Source organism: Syngnathus acus, chromosome 9 (genome assembly GCF_901709675.1).
Source record: "Syngnathus acus chromosome 9, fSynAcu1.2, whole genome shotgun sequence".
Classification (NCBI taxonomy): domain Eukaryota; kingdom Metazoa; phylum Chordata; class Actinopteri; order Syngnathiformes; family Syngnathidae; genus Syngnathus; species Syngnathus acus.
In genome coordinates, this window is record NC_051094.1 from 9422777 (window position 1) to 9439795 (window position 17019).

General features: G+C 40.7%; 1 protein-coding gene across 1 annotated transcript in view; it reads right to left on the reverse strand.

Moving 5' to 3' along the window:
* Positions 1-5762, reverse strand: part of wscd2 (WSC domain containing 2) — a 42499-nt gene extending 36737 nt beyond the window's left edge. The window contains exon 1 of the mRNA XM_037258252.1: positions 5335-5762. The gene's annotated coding sequence lies outside the window, so the exon portion shown is untranslated. The remainder of the gene's footprint in view (positions 1-5334) is intronic.
* Between the last annotated feature and the right edge of the window lie 11257 nt (positions 5763-17019).

Genomic DNA, 17019 nt, shown 5'->3' on the forward strand with positions numbered 1-17019 from the left:
TGTGAATAAAACACGGAAGGCAAGGTCAATGAATTCACTTTTTTGGCATCTGACAGACAAAAGGCTATTATGTTGCACCCTTGGTGCAATATTTGTTTCCCTGCATGTCTTGAAAAGGCTGTGTGCCAGACGATGAGCAGGATGTTGCTTCAGTCCCACGCGCGCACACACGCACGCACACGCACGCACACACACACAGAGTCCTCTACATTATCCTCTCTTCATATCAGACCTGACAGAATAAGACAACATCTGTACCCTCAGCAGGATGCAATTCTACGCCTGAAAGCTTCACCGGCAGTATCTATTTAGCCATTCAGTCATTATTGGTAACAAAATGTGAAATCTAACTACATACAAAATAAAACCCGGACGGTTGATTGAAATTTGATCCCTTTTTTTTCTTTTTTGCTTCATCTAAAAGAATAGTGTTCAGGTAGTTTCAAGACTAATAAACTTTACATGAGACATCTTGTTAACAAATACAAATTTATTGCTGGGAAATAGTATTAATGAGTAACGATTTAAAGTCAATTATACTTCATAATTGTAGGGGAAGGCCAGAGGCAAAATCTATACTTCTATTTAAATTAAAACAAAAAACACCATTGGTTATTGGGACGGAAGTTTGACCGAGGGCTTGTTTACACGAGAACAATGCAGTAAAAACAAGAGTTTAGATTTTTTTTTCCCGTAAAGGCAACAAGATTTCTAAAACAATCCCTATTCACAAGGACACCGCAAAAACAGCCGGAGACTGTAATTTGAATACTGTGCCCATACCACATGCACACACACCAACTGCTTGTCCTCTCGTTCTCATCCAAGTGTATTTTTAATACTCTCCTTGGCATATATTTCATCTGAGTAAAAGGAGTAACAAGTGGGTAAATTCTATTTTTTTGCGAAGCAATCTTCTGCAAACAGCCCCAATCAAAGATTTCATTCTTTGTTTTCACCATATTGTTTTAACAATGGAATGTGGGAATATTTCTGAATCTTTCCAGCTCCTCTTTTACTAGCAGTGTCGTATTGAGCAAAATAGTGCTGTCTGAAGTTGTAATGGACGCCAAAGTGGCTGAAGCTCAATTTCCCATATACCGACACCAAGCACTGATACCGCTAGTAATTTTGATTCATAAAATTTCCCGAAAAACAATGTCAAATAGTTTTTCAAAAAGACCTTTACAATCCAGTATAGCTACATATTTTCCTTTGAATTGCATGAAATTAATGGCAATCTAATTTCAAGTTTCTGATCTAAAATATACCCACAATAGAGTACGGATAATGTCAAATAAGACTAGTAATGGAATCAGTACCGATACCTGTTATCGGGACTCGATCAAGTGTTCAACAAAGATTAATTTGACATGCTTGACATATACACGCCAGGAGTTATTATCTTGCCACAAAACACTTGGCATTTCCCTACCACCTGTGAAGGCAGTGATTATCTGGGGGTGTTTTCTGTAACAAAAAAATCCCCCAAAAAACTGAAGAAAAAAAAAAAAAGACAAAGAAGAAGAAAAGGTCTAGTGTTGTGAATAATCCTTCCATAAGCTGAAAATCTGTCTGAGATGTGCATGCAGCAAGGTTGACCCTCTCCTTGGATCTGTGAAGCGATAACTATGTTTGAAAGATTATCCTCTTTTCAGAGAAAGCCGGTGCTTTTTTGAGGAAAACAAGCTACAGTGAAATGCTTAATTCAGCTGACTAATGTGATATTTTGCTTTTTGCACGTCTGACATTATCAAGCGTCTAAGAGGTTCCATGCGTCACCGACTGTTAAAGCAGAGTATTTAATGCCAGGCTATTTCGGTACTGGTTCTAATGAGGATCTTGACATCCTTTTTCCTGATGCTGATATACAGGATCAGGAGCGAGCGCACTATCCGGCAGACACGCAACTCGAATGACACCTTTGTCATGTCACTTTAATGGCAAGCACTAGAAAGCATAGTCTAATTCTTGTCAGCTCCTCCGGCCATCTTCAAAGCCCGCGGCCATTGGATATGATCCACAGCACGTCCCCAAGAGGTCGCCGAGAGGATGAAAAGATAAGCTCTGGAGGAATTCAAAGCCTTCACACTCTGCTGCCAGCCACCCCGTCACTACGCGAGACTTCAGGTCTGTGAGGAGTGTCTCGGCTTCTCCTCTGCAGCAGAAGCCAAACTCGAACCCCCCTCGAATTCAACACTAAATGTGCCATATAATTGTTGAGGCCGAAGCTCTTTTTTCGTCGTGATAGCAAAGAGGGGAGCTCCTGGTGGTGCAAAATGCTGTGACTTTGACCATGATTATTCACAGCAGCAGTGGGAACAGCACGCTCTCATTCTTCAGCGCACAAATATGAATTGCTTGGAGTTGGCATATTTCTCTGACGCTTGTTCACCTCTGCCTCGGGGAGGACGGAGCCAGCAGGGTGACACAGACCCTGCCAGCAGTGCAATTCATGTGATTCTTTCTTTTTTTTTTTCTTTTTTTCAAATGAGTGTCCGCACATTTGTGCACCTTAATAAGGCTATAATGGGATTCAAAGTTCCATTAGCGGGGTGTTACAGCACTGAGCAACAAGGAGGGGAGCTATAATTTCTGTGAAACAGTGACACTCCAGCTATTGATCAATTCGGCCCGGCCTGGACGTTGAAGTGATGAACTGAGCGCTGTGTCGCCACCGGTATAACTAGGGCTCTGTCGTGCTCTATGCTTCTTATTTACTGGCATCCCCAATGCTGAAAGAGCAGCAGCATGACCAATTAGTTGCCATTCATCAGCCCATTTCGTCGCTCCTGCAATCTTTCTTAAAGTCCCCTGTAAACCTCTTTCTTTGCGTTTTGCACAAAGCGCTGAGTGCAGAGTTCGATATGGTGATCTACAGTATAGCGAGGCCATTTGAAACAATGAACAAATGGGGTGGGAGGGGAGGGGGGGGCGCCTACTGCTGAGTGTGCAGACATTCACTCATTAAAATCATTAACATGATTGTGTGTGGTGTTGCCGTACGCCAAGGTGATTTTGAAGTCATGTCAATATGTCACTGTCAACATTACACAAATATTCAGATGATGACATAATAGATGGTCAATAAAGAACAAAATATACATTCTGGAAAAGTTAGCATCAGGATGGGTTAAATAAAACGAATTAAGCCTCCATTCCCTTTGCATGTCAAGAGACATCTCACTTTGAAAATCTCATTCAAAGTTTGTATTCTTATTATTTTGGAGGAATTTTTTTGTCCAAGCCCAAGCTTGTTTGAAACGGACTGATGCAAAGAGGAAAGTGCGGTCTGATAATTCTGCATTTCAAATTGATGTCATGTCCTCTGCCAAAAAAGGACCATCTGGATTGTTATCAGCGCAAAGTTCAAAAGCCAGCATCTGTGATGATATGGGGGTGTATTAGTTCTCATGGCATGGCATATCTGTGAAGGCGCCATTCATGCGGAAAGATTTTGGAGCAACATATGCTGCCATCCAAGGGACGTACTGCTTATTTCAGCGACACAATCCCAAACAACATTCGGCAAATGTTACAACAGCGTTGCTTTGTAGTAAAAGAGGGCGAGTACTAAACTGGCCTGCCAGCATTCTCCCACTGTCACCCACTGAAAATATGCGTGGCATCATGAAATGCAAAATACGACACCAAAAACCCAAGAGTGAAATACTAGAGCTGTACAGCAAGCAGGAATCATAAAACTGGGGAAAAGTTTGACCTTTAAATATATTGTCTTTATAGTGAATTGAATACATCATTGTACACCGCTTTTATTTATGTAGTACATTCCTATTCATATCATCAATATATTAAAACTTTATACTGAAGACTTTATATTATACTGAACATGACCCTTTAAGGGGAAACTTAACAACATGGGGATCACAGAAACGCAGCCATGCAAGGAGAGACTCAGAGTAATGGAAAAAACCCAAACAGTGCTGCACCACCACTGCGAGGGGGAGAAGATGGTGCCTTGCTCAAGGGCACCTCAACAGTAGCCAGCAAAGTGACTGGCATCTCGCCAACACCCAGTTGCTGTTTGTCACATTTTTGTCTGCAGTGGGACACAAACAAATTCAACTATACTGCTACTCAGTTTTTACTGATATTAGCTGAGATTTATGACATAAACAATTTTTTTTCATACCCCTGCTTGCAGTTTACTGCGGTTGAGAATTGCAATGCATCCTACTCAGAGGAATTTGATAGTTCATCATATTAACAGTGCGATAACTGGAGCGGAGCATAAGGAACACCTCCTAATATGATATAGAGTAGTTATAAATTTATGGTCGCAGTCAAAATAATACATATATTATTAAAGTAGTATCTTACTGATAGTGTCAATCAACATATTTTTAACGGCTCTTGCAATGTTTCTCATTTGAATATCTCATGTTGGAGTCAATGAGCTGACCAAGTGGACACATACGGTACAAAGGAGGCTGATGTTCTATGTGACGACTAATCTTTTAAACTACAAAATAAATGAAAGGCGGAAATGTAGGTTTAGTTTAGGGTTGTGTTCTGCATCATAATTGCCACTGGTTAAAAATTAGCAGGGAGGTTCAGCTCCTTCACACTTGGGAGTAAATGATGACTGTCCACTCTCCTGTGTGCATCTTAACCCAATGTTTCCCAACCTTTATGAAGGCAAGACACCCATTTACATTTGATAAATCTTACAGCACACCACAAATCCACATGTCCCAATACTGAAATAATAATGATCTTGTTTTAATTTATTTAGATATCATCATTCTCTATGTATGAATGACAACAGGTGGATACATGGCGTTGTTACCTATCAGACGTCGAATGGTGGAGAATTTAATTTTTCTGAAATTTCATGCCTGTCGCTGGGATAGATAGATGACAAAAATATAGGTGTAATTTATAAATAATGCACGTAGGATCAATTAAGTGAAGTTTTTGGGGTCATGTCACACCACACCAGTTGGCAATCACTGGATTAAGCTACTGGTGACATATGCGCCTTGTAAGGACGGTTTCCCATAAACATCTGTCATTCAATGCACTAAAGTCAGTGGGAAATTCAACAGAAATAAAATACTCAAATAAAAAGGTGTGTGGAACAAGAAGACATCATGCTTTTCTTTAACAAGTTGCAACGCACGGGCGCGTGCACGCACACAAAAAAACATCCAAAGTAAAATATACCCTTTCTGTCTGGGTTATAATGTTCTATTTACCAGCAATGATCTGAGGCATTTGCACACTTCTGTAACATCGCTAAAAGTGCGCACCGAAGTCATACGATTTAGATATAAGAAAAAAAAGAAAAAAAAAAAGATCGGAAAATTTTACCTGAGTGGGGAACAGGCTTCAGAAGACTGGCTTGTTGTGGCAAGATGTTTTATCTCCACGTCAACTGGGGGAACTCAAGATGCCCTCTGGAAAGCAGGCAGCTCGCAACGTCTGTAGTTTCTCTCCCCAATCCCATCAGCTCCAACGCCGTCAGAGTGCTCTTCAATAATCTACAGCACCGCAGATGTGCCGCGACACGCTGCTTCCAGCACCCGGAAAGGGCGACACTAACTAATCTGGCCCCCACAGGCTCACCTGTCCGCTCCAGGCAGCCCACCCACCCTCCGCTGCCCCGACCCCTGTCATCTGTTCCGGCCGCAGCGTAGTTGCGACCCGGGCTGTGGGGATGAGCTTTTGAGCTTCAGTCGGCCGCCCGAGCTGAAGGACGGCGCTCGAACGCTGCGGAGAGGCAGCGCCGCACGGTGCGCTCCAAACGCGGACCAACAGCACTGCCTGGTGCACTTAAAGAGACACAACAGAACTGAGGGGCGCTAGTGCGCTCTTTGGCTCTTTTGGGACTGTCTTTCTGGGACATGTTTGGCAACGGCGCACACTAATTTGGTGGGGACCGTCCATGTGCAAATTACATCAATAAAAAAAAGTAGTGATTGAAAAACGTTTTCCATCAAGTACCACCTCAAAAAAGTGCTTGGCTCTGTCATCATATCAGCCTAATGATCAACATTATTACAGTAGCGTAGCAGGCCCAAGTGTTCGTCCAAGTGGCAGAGGTTATATTCTTAGATATTATTGAAAGCAACTTTGTAGTTTTAAAACCAAGATTTTACTTCGCACACAAAGGTCATGACTCTCACTGGCATGCACAAACGCCATTCTCAAACATGGCTACTCATGTTGGAGGGAGGGAGGGAGGGAGGGAGGGACAGTTGGGACGGACGAACCGACGGAAGGATGGATGAACGGGCGGACGGATGGATGGATGGATGGATGGATGGATGGATGGATGGATGGATGGATGGATGGATGGATGGACGGACGGACGGATGGACGGACGGATGGATAGATGGATGGATGGAAACTAAACAATTCAATGCAAATAGATTATTGTACTTGATTTTAAAAAAAATTAGGACACTAACATTAAGCATAGCTTTTTTTTTTTTTTTTTACTGCGCAAACACAGAATTACTGGTGTGTAAGATGTATGGCTTTTAAATGTTTAGCCAAACAGCCTGGCAGCTCCACTTTACAACAAAAAATAATCCAAGTTAGGTTAATTGAAGTCTGTGAAATATTGCAGCTCATCTCACCAGTAATGACCCTAACCGTCACTGTTGCAAACACATTCACAGTGATGTAAAGTTAGCCTTTTCTTTACACCTATCTTGGAAAATAAACACACACGCTTAAAGTGACAAAAAAGTTCAAGTCTATTTATCACACTAGTAGTCTGCTAGTGTAGATGTGCACTTTGTTATTTTCAGCACACACCGCATTTGAAGGTTCACAGCGGCTTATCTGTTACAAAATATGTTGTACACTTTCATGTTCAAGGTTATAGAGCAGCACAGGATTTGGTAAAATATCCAAAAATACACTGACAGATCAGTCTGTATAGAATGACTGGGTTTTGGTATCAAAGGTAACACGGGATCAAGACCAGCCGATGGAATGATTGCTGGAGAAATCAGTTTGCTTTGCAAATCGTACCAATGTGCCACTGAGCAAGGCAGACATCATTCTTAAAATGTATTGCAATTATCTTACGCATGCACTTATGTATGTAAAGTTCAAGAATTTTACAGTACATTTCAAATGCACTTGACTTACATACATAATACATAAAAAAGCCCACTTTAAGTATTTTTTTTCATTATTCTAAGTATTCCTTTTTTTTGCAAGGTCTGCAAGATTGAAAATACAGTGAAAGTGAGCTGAAGTGAGTTTTGCATGTGTGCTTGAGAATAATCAGTTGCAGTTTATAGAGCGTTTTCATGCACAACTCACCCAAAAGAGCTCACCTATTTGAAAAGGAAATTATAGAGCGATAAGAAATAGCTCTCCTGCCAACGCAGTTAATGTCTGTTGGTCTGTTGGGAACTGGTGACTGCCTCACTGTAAAAATGGAACATGGCAATGGAAAAGATAGCATCAGACCCGATGACATTGAGCATTACAGTTTGTTTTTTTATACTGCTGAAATAAAAAAGAAAAAAGAAAAAGTGGGAGGTTTGTTTGACAGAGCAAGTGTTTTATTTCCAGCATTCACTAAAGTCATATTTTATAACACTTTCTTGGGGATATTTGTACAACCTAAAGAAATCCAATACAACTATTTAAAATTCTCTTCCTAATACTGTTCTAGCCGTTTTGGTGCTTTGTTATTGGTTGCCATTGTTCTTTACTGTACCACGTTATAATGGGAAGTATGACCAATATTTTGTCCATATCGAACAGGCTTGTTTAGAAAACTGTATTACATACATTTTAAAAAATCTGAAAATATTTATGTTATGGGGAGGTTTTAATTCCGCCTGCTGTGAATTTTGATTTTAATCCTGACATCTGCATCTGCTTCACCTCACTCAAACCCACTTCCAGATGTTCAGCTGCTGTGTGGCTGCTGCTGCTGCCGCACGCAGGATTTCTAGAGTGGGTCTGATCATCCTTTCTGTTCCAGCACAAATCTCCTTGTGTGTAAACTGCGCCTCTTCAATCAGCCCCCTTCACTCTCATCCCTGACAGTCTCTGCAATTAAATCAATGTCTTAGAGCAACTGTACTGGGCCGATCTTTAAAGAGCATTTACACGTAGAGTCAATTGGCATGCAGGCAGCCAGTGCGCACAAGATATGCGCGCGGAGATATTCAAGAGGACACAAGCATACTCGTCGATCAATTTTACGCAAAGAAGAGTTAATAAAAAAATGTCGCCCTACCCGCGAGGTTAGCGGATGTCCCATGGATCATCAGCAGATTGAGTAGGCTATTAAACGTTGGCCTGTCCTTAAGGGATCTCGTGCTGACACAACAGAGATGACTGTGCATATTCCAGCAGCATTAATTCATGCTTTGCTTGTTGTCTGTGCTGTCGCCCGTAGTGCTGTCACCTACAATTACTCTTCTCTGCATGGTGACTCAGAGATGGTCTCCAACTTAGAGAGGCACTTTAAAAATCGCCAGCGCGCAAGTGGCGATATTACTCACGCTGAATAAAGCAGACAGGACGGGACCACGGCCAAACAACAGCATCCTAAAATGTATATGTTTATGGCGGGGCAAAAGGATTTGTTGCTTTATTCGCACAGACAGCGCATGGAAAGGCCTCGCATCCCTGCGTTTGCAAATAAATGCAAAGCATCCTCGGTGTTATTCCGCCCCGCTCGGAGACAAATGTATGCATTATTGAGGTCAAAAGTGGAGGTTCAATCAAGCAAGGGATACAATTGGGGCCCAGACAACATGGTGGCATACTCGCATATATCTCTATCACAAGTTAGCGTCATTTTGTCCTGGCCTGTGTGATATCGCTACTGCTTTATCCCCCACTCAGATACAAAGACAAGTAAATAGATGATAATGGGCTCATTGTGCAAAATCTCATCTCTCAGGGGAATACGTTGGCGGAGGTATGAATCCGGTGGGGGGCGAGGCGTCTCTTTGAGAATGTGACCACCAGTGAAAACATTCCTCTGATGTCTCCGATTAATGTCGACAAACGCTTTTTATGCACACTTTCCAAAAATTAACCTTTTTATCTCTCATCTGCTCTGTTGAGCAGATGCATGAGGCCAATCTATTTGTGGGACTTGTATGCTCAATCCCATAGATCACTTGTTTGTATTCTTGAAGGACTTTCCACCCAAGGGACTAACGCTGCTCCTGTATTGCCAACGGAACCTCATGAGGAAATCTAGCGGGAGACGACGTGTGGGGAGACTGCAGCATGAAAAACAAGGTTGTCACATGTTTTTGCAATGTCACATGGGGCTAACATAGACCATGATACAATAAGGTCACAAAGAAATGGATATATTTTTTTAGGTCACTATTGTAATGTCATGAGAACGTGTCATCACTGCCTGTCGTTTGGTTTCACGTTTCTTACGCATGGAATCAAAACACACACAGCCTTTGTAAAAATTTGACGGACATCTTTTGTGTCATGTTTTGAAGTGGTATGTCAGGCTTAATTGTCACATGAGATCAGAAAAGGACCGAATCTAGCAAGAATGAACTGCTGCTATTCAGAAAGGATATTTTGCTCATGACATACCAGCACAAACACACCCACAAAGTTTGAAAACAGATTTCCACCCACATGTCAAAAGCGGAATGGGGGCAGTTTTGAAGAGACTCTTTCACTCAATTCAAACCACGGCTCAAAACACACTTCTTTCAAATTTCCCGTCATTTTGATTTGCCTCTTTCTATTTTGTATTATTTTGATTTATAAAAAAAAAAAGATGGAGGCCACCAACTGTTGCAAATCACTCAATGACATACTTGCACAGAGCGTGTGCAAATCCAATTTTAATATTTGTTTTACAGTGCTACTCCATTGCAATACAGATCAGCACTTTGTGGACGTACATCAATACGACTGGCTTGTTTTCAAGACCAACTGTCTTCATTGATTTGACATTCACTTTCTCATTTACTTCTGAGATATTGCTAACAAGTTACTTTCTGGTGTCAAACAGTTGATAATTATGTGTCATGTTCATTGACCTCTGTATTGATTCATTATCTCCCTTGAAGCTGACAACCCCCCCCCCCCCCCGGCACCCACCCTAAGGGGCCCAATCACCAATGTCTGAAAGGATGCAAAGTGAAATCAAGCCAATAAAAACACACTCTCTCTATCTCTCTCTCCAGTCTCCTGTGATGATTATTCTCACTGATGGTAAGAGATGAATTTTGGATGGAATTACAATGGGCACATAAAACGCGTGATCAATAATAATAATTGTTGGAAAGCAGACCTCTAAATCTTAAAGGACAACAGCAACAACAAGGCTGCAGCAATGAATGTTTCTCTTGAGTGCAACTCAAGGACATTCATGACCATTTGTGATTGCCATCTCAAGATATTTTGTACAAATATACAGTATGTACTTTGACACTATGTTGCTTTGCAATACCTTACAATAGGATTCAGTGGCCTACTTTGTTTTCTTTTTTGACAGAAATGGGAAATAAATTGCTGCAGCTTTTGATTGTTCTCCCCTGAGTACTAAGAAACACACAAAGAGCCATAAAATGCCCTCCAACTATTCCATGTTTATTTCCTGAAAAAAGATGGAATAGTGACAAGCGATTTAAGATCAAGGTGAAAAGGCAAGAAAACGATTGATTACGGTGTAATTCCGTGTAGGGAAAAAACAACGTGTATTCATCTCGCAAAAGCTCAGGTTTTCACAGATTCATACCAGCTGGTTGTTTGGGGAAAAAAAGTCCAAATGGAATAAAAAAAAATACAACCTTGGCTTCTAGTCCCACTGAAGCAACATGGATGATTGCATCACTTGATTGTTAATCAATAACCCTGTGGAGACACATTAATAGCTTGGTCTTAGTGTTGCGTTTGCACTATGCACCAGTTTGCTTTCTGCTCTTCATCGAAATAGTCGTCATATTATGAGAATGCATCTGTTTGCGTCACAGTTTCTCAGAACTTCAAATGAATGAATATTCTTTGGAGCCTTTGAAAGCAACAGGGTTGCAATTGCATCGTCATCCTCCATCATTATCATTGGAAGAGACAGCGTCACCGGATATTTCTCACATCCATGTAAAGAAAGATGCCGTAGCAAAAATAGTACTAGGAGTTGATTTATTGAGTTTATAATTCACTGCTGCGTCATTCTTATTTTAGAGGTGATAAGGACCGTCTGGATAAATGGAAAAGCTGCGAGTTAAAAGGTGTTATACATCAAGATCCGGTGACAGCCAGTGACCCTGACTTATTTTCAGTATGACCTTCCAAGAAGCCGTGTGGATGGACAAGTACCAGACTGATAAGCGTCCCTCGGCTCCAATAATACACATTCAAAATGTTTTGCGTTCAATCAGAATCATTTCGTCATAATTATACGAGATTGCTTTTTCCCGATCTGAAATGTGAAAGCCCTCTCTTTTCACCCTTGGCCTTCACTGTGAAACCTGATTAGGCCTTTTTCAGACAGCACATGGCAGCAGCGTGACATATGGGCTTCTAGTGTAACGAACGGTGATGAAATGTGCTCAGATAGTCTTACGGTGGTGGTCAAGGGAGTGGAAAAAAAAAAAAAAAAAAAACAGGTCTGCTTCTAATAAAGGCCAAACGACAGCGTGAGGAAAGAGCAGGTGGAAGAGAATTGAAAAAGGTAGCAGAAGTCCTCATCTAAGAAACCCAGTCATGGCTGCAGGTATTAATAATTCAACAGTCTCTTTGAAAACTACCACAAAATAGATCCTCAATAATTTAACGGGCGCAATGCGTTAATTCGAAATATCTATAATTAATGAGATTATACTAAGCATTTGACTTAGATCCCGGGCAGTTGTGCACTAGTAATCAATGGACAAACATATTCTGTTGTAGATTTCATACGCTGGCTAACGGGGATGGCGAAATTCAACCTTCACTGTAATTGTTATTCCGGAAGTGTCTCAGTGTCACTGCTGCTGCCGGGGCTAGTATTACCGGAGACCTACATCTTTCGGTCACTATGAAAAAATAATGATTCGTTCACAGCGTTTCATTTGATCCCTTTGACACTGCTGACTGTTGTTTCTCATTAGACTGATCTGACACAGTTTGGAAAGCTTCGGTCCGCAGTCTTCTTTCATTGAGTTGTAGGCGTCGTTCGGACAAGTGGGAAATTTGGGCTGCTTGGACGGAATCCATATTTCTCCTGCAGTCCGATCGTAGCCTCTTTGTCCAGCGCAGCACAATGAAGCTGTCCTCGCTGTGAAGGCCAGAAGCATTAAAAATGGCTAAAAGAATTACAGACATGAGACACATTCTTTCAAGTGGCTTTATTCCAATCCCTCATAGCTGCCAAACTGTCTGAGCGCTCCTCCTCTTCTCTTCTGCCTGCTTTTGTATTATTAATGCCCGCAGTGTGAATGATGACTGACAACAGAGACAAAGCGAGATGTGGTGTGTGTGCGTGTGTGTGTGGCTTTTTGGAAACCAGGAGGGGGTTTGCTATGAAAACACCACTCAAACTGCCCACGAAAGCAATATGTGGTGGATTCCCATAATTTAGGAAAACGTAGGCTTTACAAAAGACGCGACATATAGGTATGTCCGTTCTTTGTGTTCTTTCCAAATTGTCTTTGTCACATCTACGGGGACAAAAATGTCACGGAGATTTCCAAGACTCCATTTTTTTCATCACATGGTCCCACTAGCTCAGATTATGGAAAACAACAAAATATGCTACATTAATTATGCAGATGACAGACACATTTGCATAGCCATCTCTAAAGACGACTGTAATCCCATTCAACTGCTGAGCAACTGCAGAAAATGAAACAACGATTAAATGTGCCAGATTTTTGTCTTTCTTTTTTTTACTGAAACAAATCGAAAACAGAAGACATTTTCTCTGGAGCAAAGAAAAGTGATTATAAATCATTGCTGTGCATTTTTGTGCTAATATATAAAAAAAAAAAAAATGGACCACAACCCAAGCCAGAAATCTGGTTTTAGAGTTCAGTTTAAAACAGCGGCAGTCAACATTATTATCATTTAAAGATTAGGATTTGCCTCTCAATGGGATTAAGAAAGGCTTGTCCATGTACTGTATTTTTAATCAGCAGGCTCAACTACAGTCCTTAAAGTGCTTGACAAATCTCAACCAGAAGATTGCAGCTGCTCCAATAAAAATCCAATCAATTCAGTTTCGAGGTCTGTAAAATGTCTTTTTTTTTGCAACTGCATATAAAAACAGAAATATTGCCATGACAATATTTTCATATGTTAATCCTATGAACCATGATTGCATTAGCTTTGTGCAGAGTTTGGCTTCCGTCAATATAATAATAATTATATGCATGTCGTAAAAACCCTTGTTTTAGGAAAACTAATTGTTTTGATACTTTTTTTTAAAGCGATAACAAATATATTGAATCCATTAGCGATTCCCATGCGCGGTACAACAAAATGAATTATTTTGTGTGCTCACTGAAGTGTTTATTTATTACTGAGCAAGCAGGGAAAAAAAAACCCTCAATCTGGTAATTGGGGTTTGTGTCGTCAGGAAATTGCAGGGTATCAAATTGTTTTTAAAGCACTGCCAACAACACCAGCCCTGCGGTGCTAATAATACATCACTGAATGCCGTTCGCATGCTCCCGCGCACCCACGTGCAAACTAGAACCCCACAACATAAGAGGAAACTTGAGGTGAATAATTGTCATCATTTCATCTGCCAACATCATTTTCAAGCTGTTAAACTGGTACATGTCGAGACAACATGTTAAACTGGAGCCTAAGGGGGCGAAACCTCCCATCACGTCAGGCCCTAGTTTCCAAGCCTGCTTTTTTTGTTAATTGTATTTTTCTAACAGAATGAAATAATATAGACTTCAACGCAGCTGTCAAACGGCACCTCGGTTGTGACACTGTTCTCATTGAGCATGCCCAGGAGAGTTGACCCACTTTCTGATGCAATTTGTCTCAGTGACATACTCCTTCACGTCTGTTTTATCCTGCCAGTCACCATAAATTACTTCAGCTGACCTTGAACGGAAGCAATAGTCAACTTTGGTGTCTCGTCAATGTTGATTCCGTTCAAATACAATTACATTCAGTGTGGATCAACAAGATTCAGCTTAACGTTTGTGTTTGGCACAGGTTATTTAGTCTTGCCCGCTGACTTGAGACTTTCAAATCCCAAAGGTCTTTTCTAACGTTTGAATGGATATTCAAATAAAAGACCAAAGAAGCTCAAAAGAATGATAAATTAAACCGGAGGCTTCAGCATAAGTTTCAGGATGAATTTAAGAGACTAATTTAAAAAAGCCTCATCTATATTGGTATTTTGTATTGATGTTCCTTTCCTCACGTATATTGTGTACGGTCCTACAGTGTACAAAAAGGTTCTGACAAATAAAACAACTAATTAATAGCATTTGTAATATGTGCCTTTTTTTTCTGACATCAAAGTTGTGTCATTGTGATGCAAAGGTAGTGTAATACAATTATATAGAATTTCCACTTTGAATCATTATTGTATTTCTGTGACAAAATGTATATTGCTAAACCTGACTTTTGGAATAAACTCTTATTTGAACACAGTTTTTGGGACATCAGACCACAGCAGCTACAGGAAGTTCCATTTTAAGAGAAAACTTAATTTGTTGAGGTCAGGGTTATGTACAAATTGTTCCACAACAAACTTGTCCAATCATACCTTTGTGCACTGGACCACAATTGTGCCGGAACAGAAAATGGCCTTTCCCAAAATAATAACAGTCCATAGCAGATTATCATTCAGCGGCACAAAAACAACCCCTAGACTGATTCATTAAAAGGTGGTTCCCAAGATCTTTGCTCATGTTATTTGAGCTAAAATAATAATCATAATAATGAAAACAACCATTTTTTTTTTTCATTCTATTTTAATGAAAAGTACTGAGATGGGGATGAGTAGTTATCACCCCCACAACTCACATCACACTTTGAGGTTGGCGCTTGCTTGGTTTCTCCAAGTTCTCTGTGCTCCTCCCACATCCCTAATCATACATGCCCTAATCATATATTATTTTTTTTTTGTCCTTAGGTGTGACACCGAATGTGAGTGGCAATGGTTCCATCCATCCATTTTCAACACCGCATATTCTATTCAGGGTCGCAGGGTGCCAATGGTTGTTTTTCTATATCTGCTCTGCGATTGGCTAGTGATCCATCCAGGAGTGTACCCCGCCTCTTGCCCTAAATCAGCCGAGACAGGCTCCAGCTACCCTGAAAAAAACTAATTGGTGTAGAAAATGATGAATGGATGACTGATTGTTCAAGCAATTTCATTATGAAGTCCTTTTCATGCGCCGGGTTTGGATAGAAAACACTTGCTGTTTTTGTTTTGAAGGTACGATCATGGTCTAACCTTGATATAATGAAACGCAGCGTATTCGTATAAATACTTGTTTGTAAATGCTCTCGTCATGTGTGATTGATGTGAAATGTGTTTTCGATTTTTCTGTACTGAAAGAAGGAAGAAAACTATCCATTGAGTGCGCTACAAACTGTACATGCATACGTGTGTTTGTGTGACGTGTTTCTTTAAAAGAAATAAAAAGCTGTTTAGTCAACATGTGCACATGTTCATTTTCATTCAACATGACTTTACTTCAAATTGGATTTAGGCACTGATGGAAGAATCCTTACGGCAAATAAAGGTGTAAATGGGTGAGAGAGAAAAAAACGATGCATAAGATTCATCATCCTTGGGTCAAATTCAATTTCCTACATTCCTTATGAGAGCAGACATGACATATTACTATTTCTGTGCAACCTCATTTAGTCTGCAAGCAGAATCAGCTCACTCCAAAATCCGGAGATTTATGCTACGCAGAGAACATATCAGACGTTCTACGCCTGCACACCTACACCTACATAAATTCCAAGCTAATCCAGGATGCAATATGATTCTTCATAGGCGGTTTTACCGAGTAAAGACTGCCAAAACTGCCTTTTCCTTATTATTGCTTTTTCTCATTTTCCATGATTCAGATTGAAAGACGTTCACACAATACAGAGGTCATTTTTTGGAAAGCTTTTTGTTACCCGCAGGGTTCATGCAAATGTGGTTCTGCTTGGATATCACCACATGACTCCAAAATCTCATATTCAGCCTTCAGCTCTGCTCAGTTATGGCAGCTTTCACACTCCTTCTGCATCTGCAGCATCTGTATGTACATAAATAAGGCACCTTCCCAACACGCTCACACACACGTATGCACGCACGCACGCACACACACACACACACCAGTAAGATACTGGTTGCAGTTGCAAAAGATAAAATACAATTGCAGTATAAAGATTGCTCCCACTTCAATCAAGCCATAATGAACTTCCATTCAGGTTGCAAGACTCCAAGGAAACCTTTGTACTGTCATATGAGCACTGACTCACCTTTAGCATATTACTACATTTGGGAGAAAGCCTAAGTGATGCTTAGAGGTGAAGTCTCATTACCAGAAGGACGTGTTGGGGACCGACAGCCTTAACGTAAGCTCCAAAGAATCCTTATTAAACAAAGGCAAGCGTGCAGCAAGAGCACACTGTAGCATCCCGGCATCAAAAGCCCTCATCTGCATATGAATTGTTAGCAAGACATCCTCATTAGCATTCCACTGAAGTGAAAAGCACAACTAAATAGATGTGTTTACCCAGACATTCCAGACAAATCCTGTATGGAGTCAATATAAAGACAATCGTGTTAACTGTTTTCATCGGTGCACAATGATTTACTGGCTTTCACACTGCTCTTTGAAAATACAAACATCTGATCCTGTTTAACATGTTTACCTGGCCATGGGTTCGTGCTGTGCACCACACCGGGGTAATGTATCAATTCCGCCCCAAGACTGATTCATAAGATAACGCAGAGATAAAGACAGAAAGTCTATGAGGAACATTGCACATGCATTTAACAACAACAGATTCATCTTACAGATAGATTGTCTGCACAATGAACACTTGCTTCAAGCAAGTCAGCAACCCCAGGGG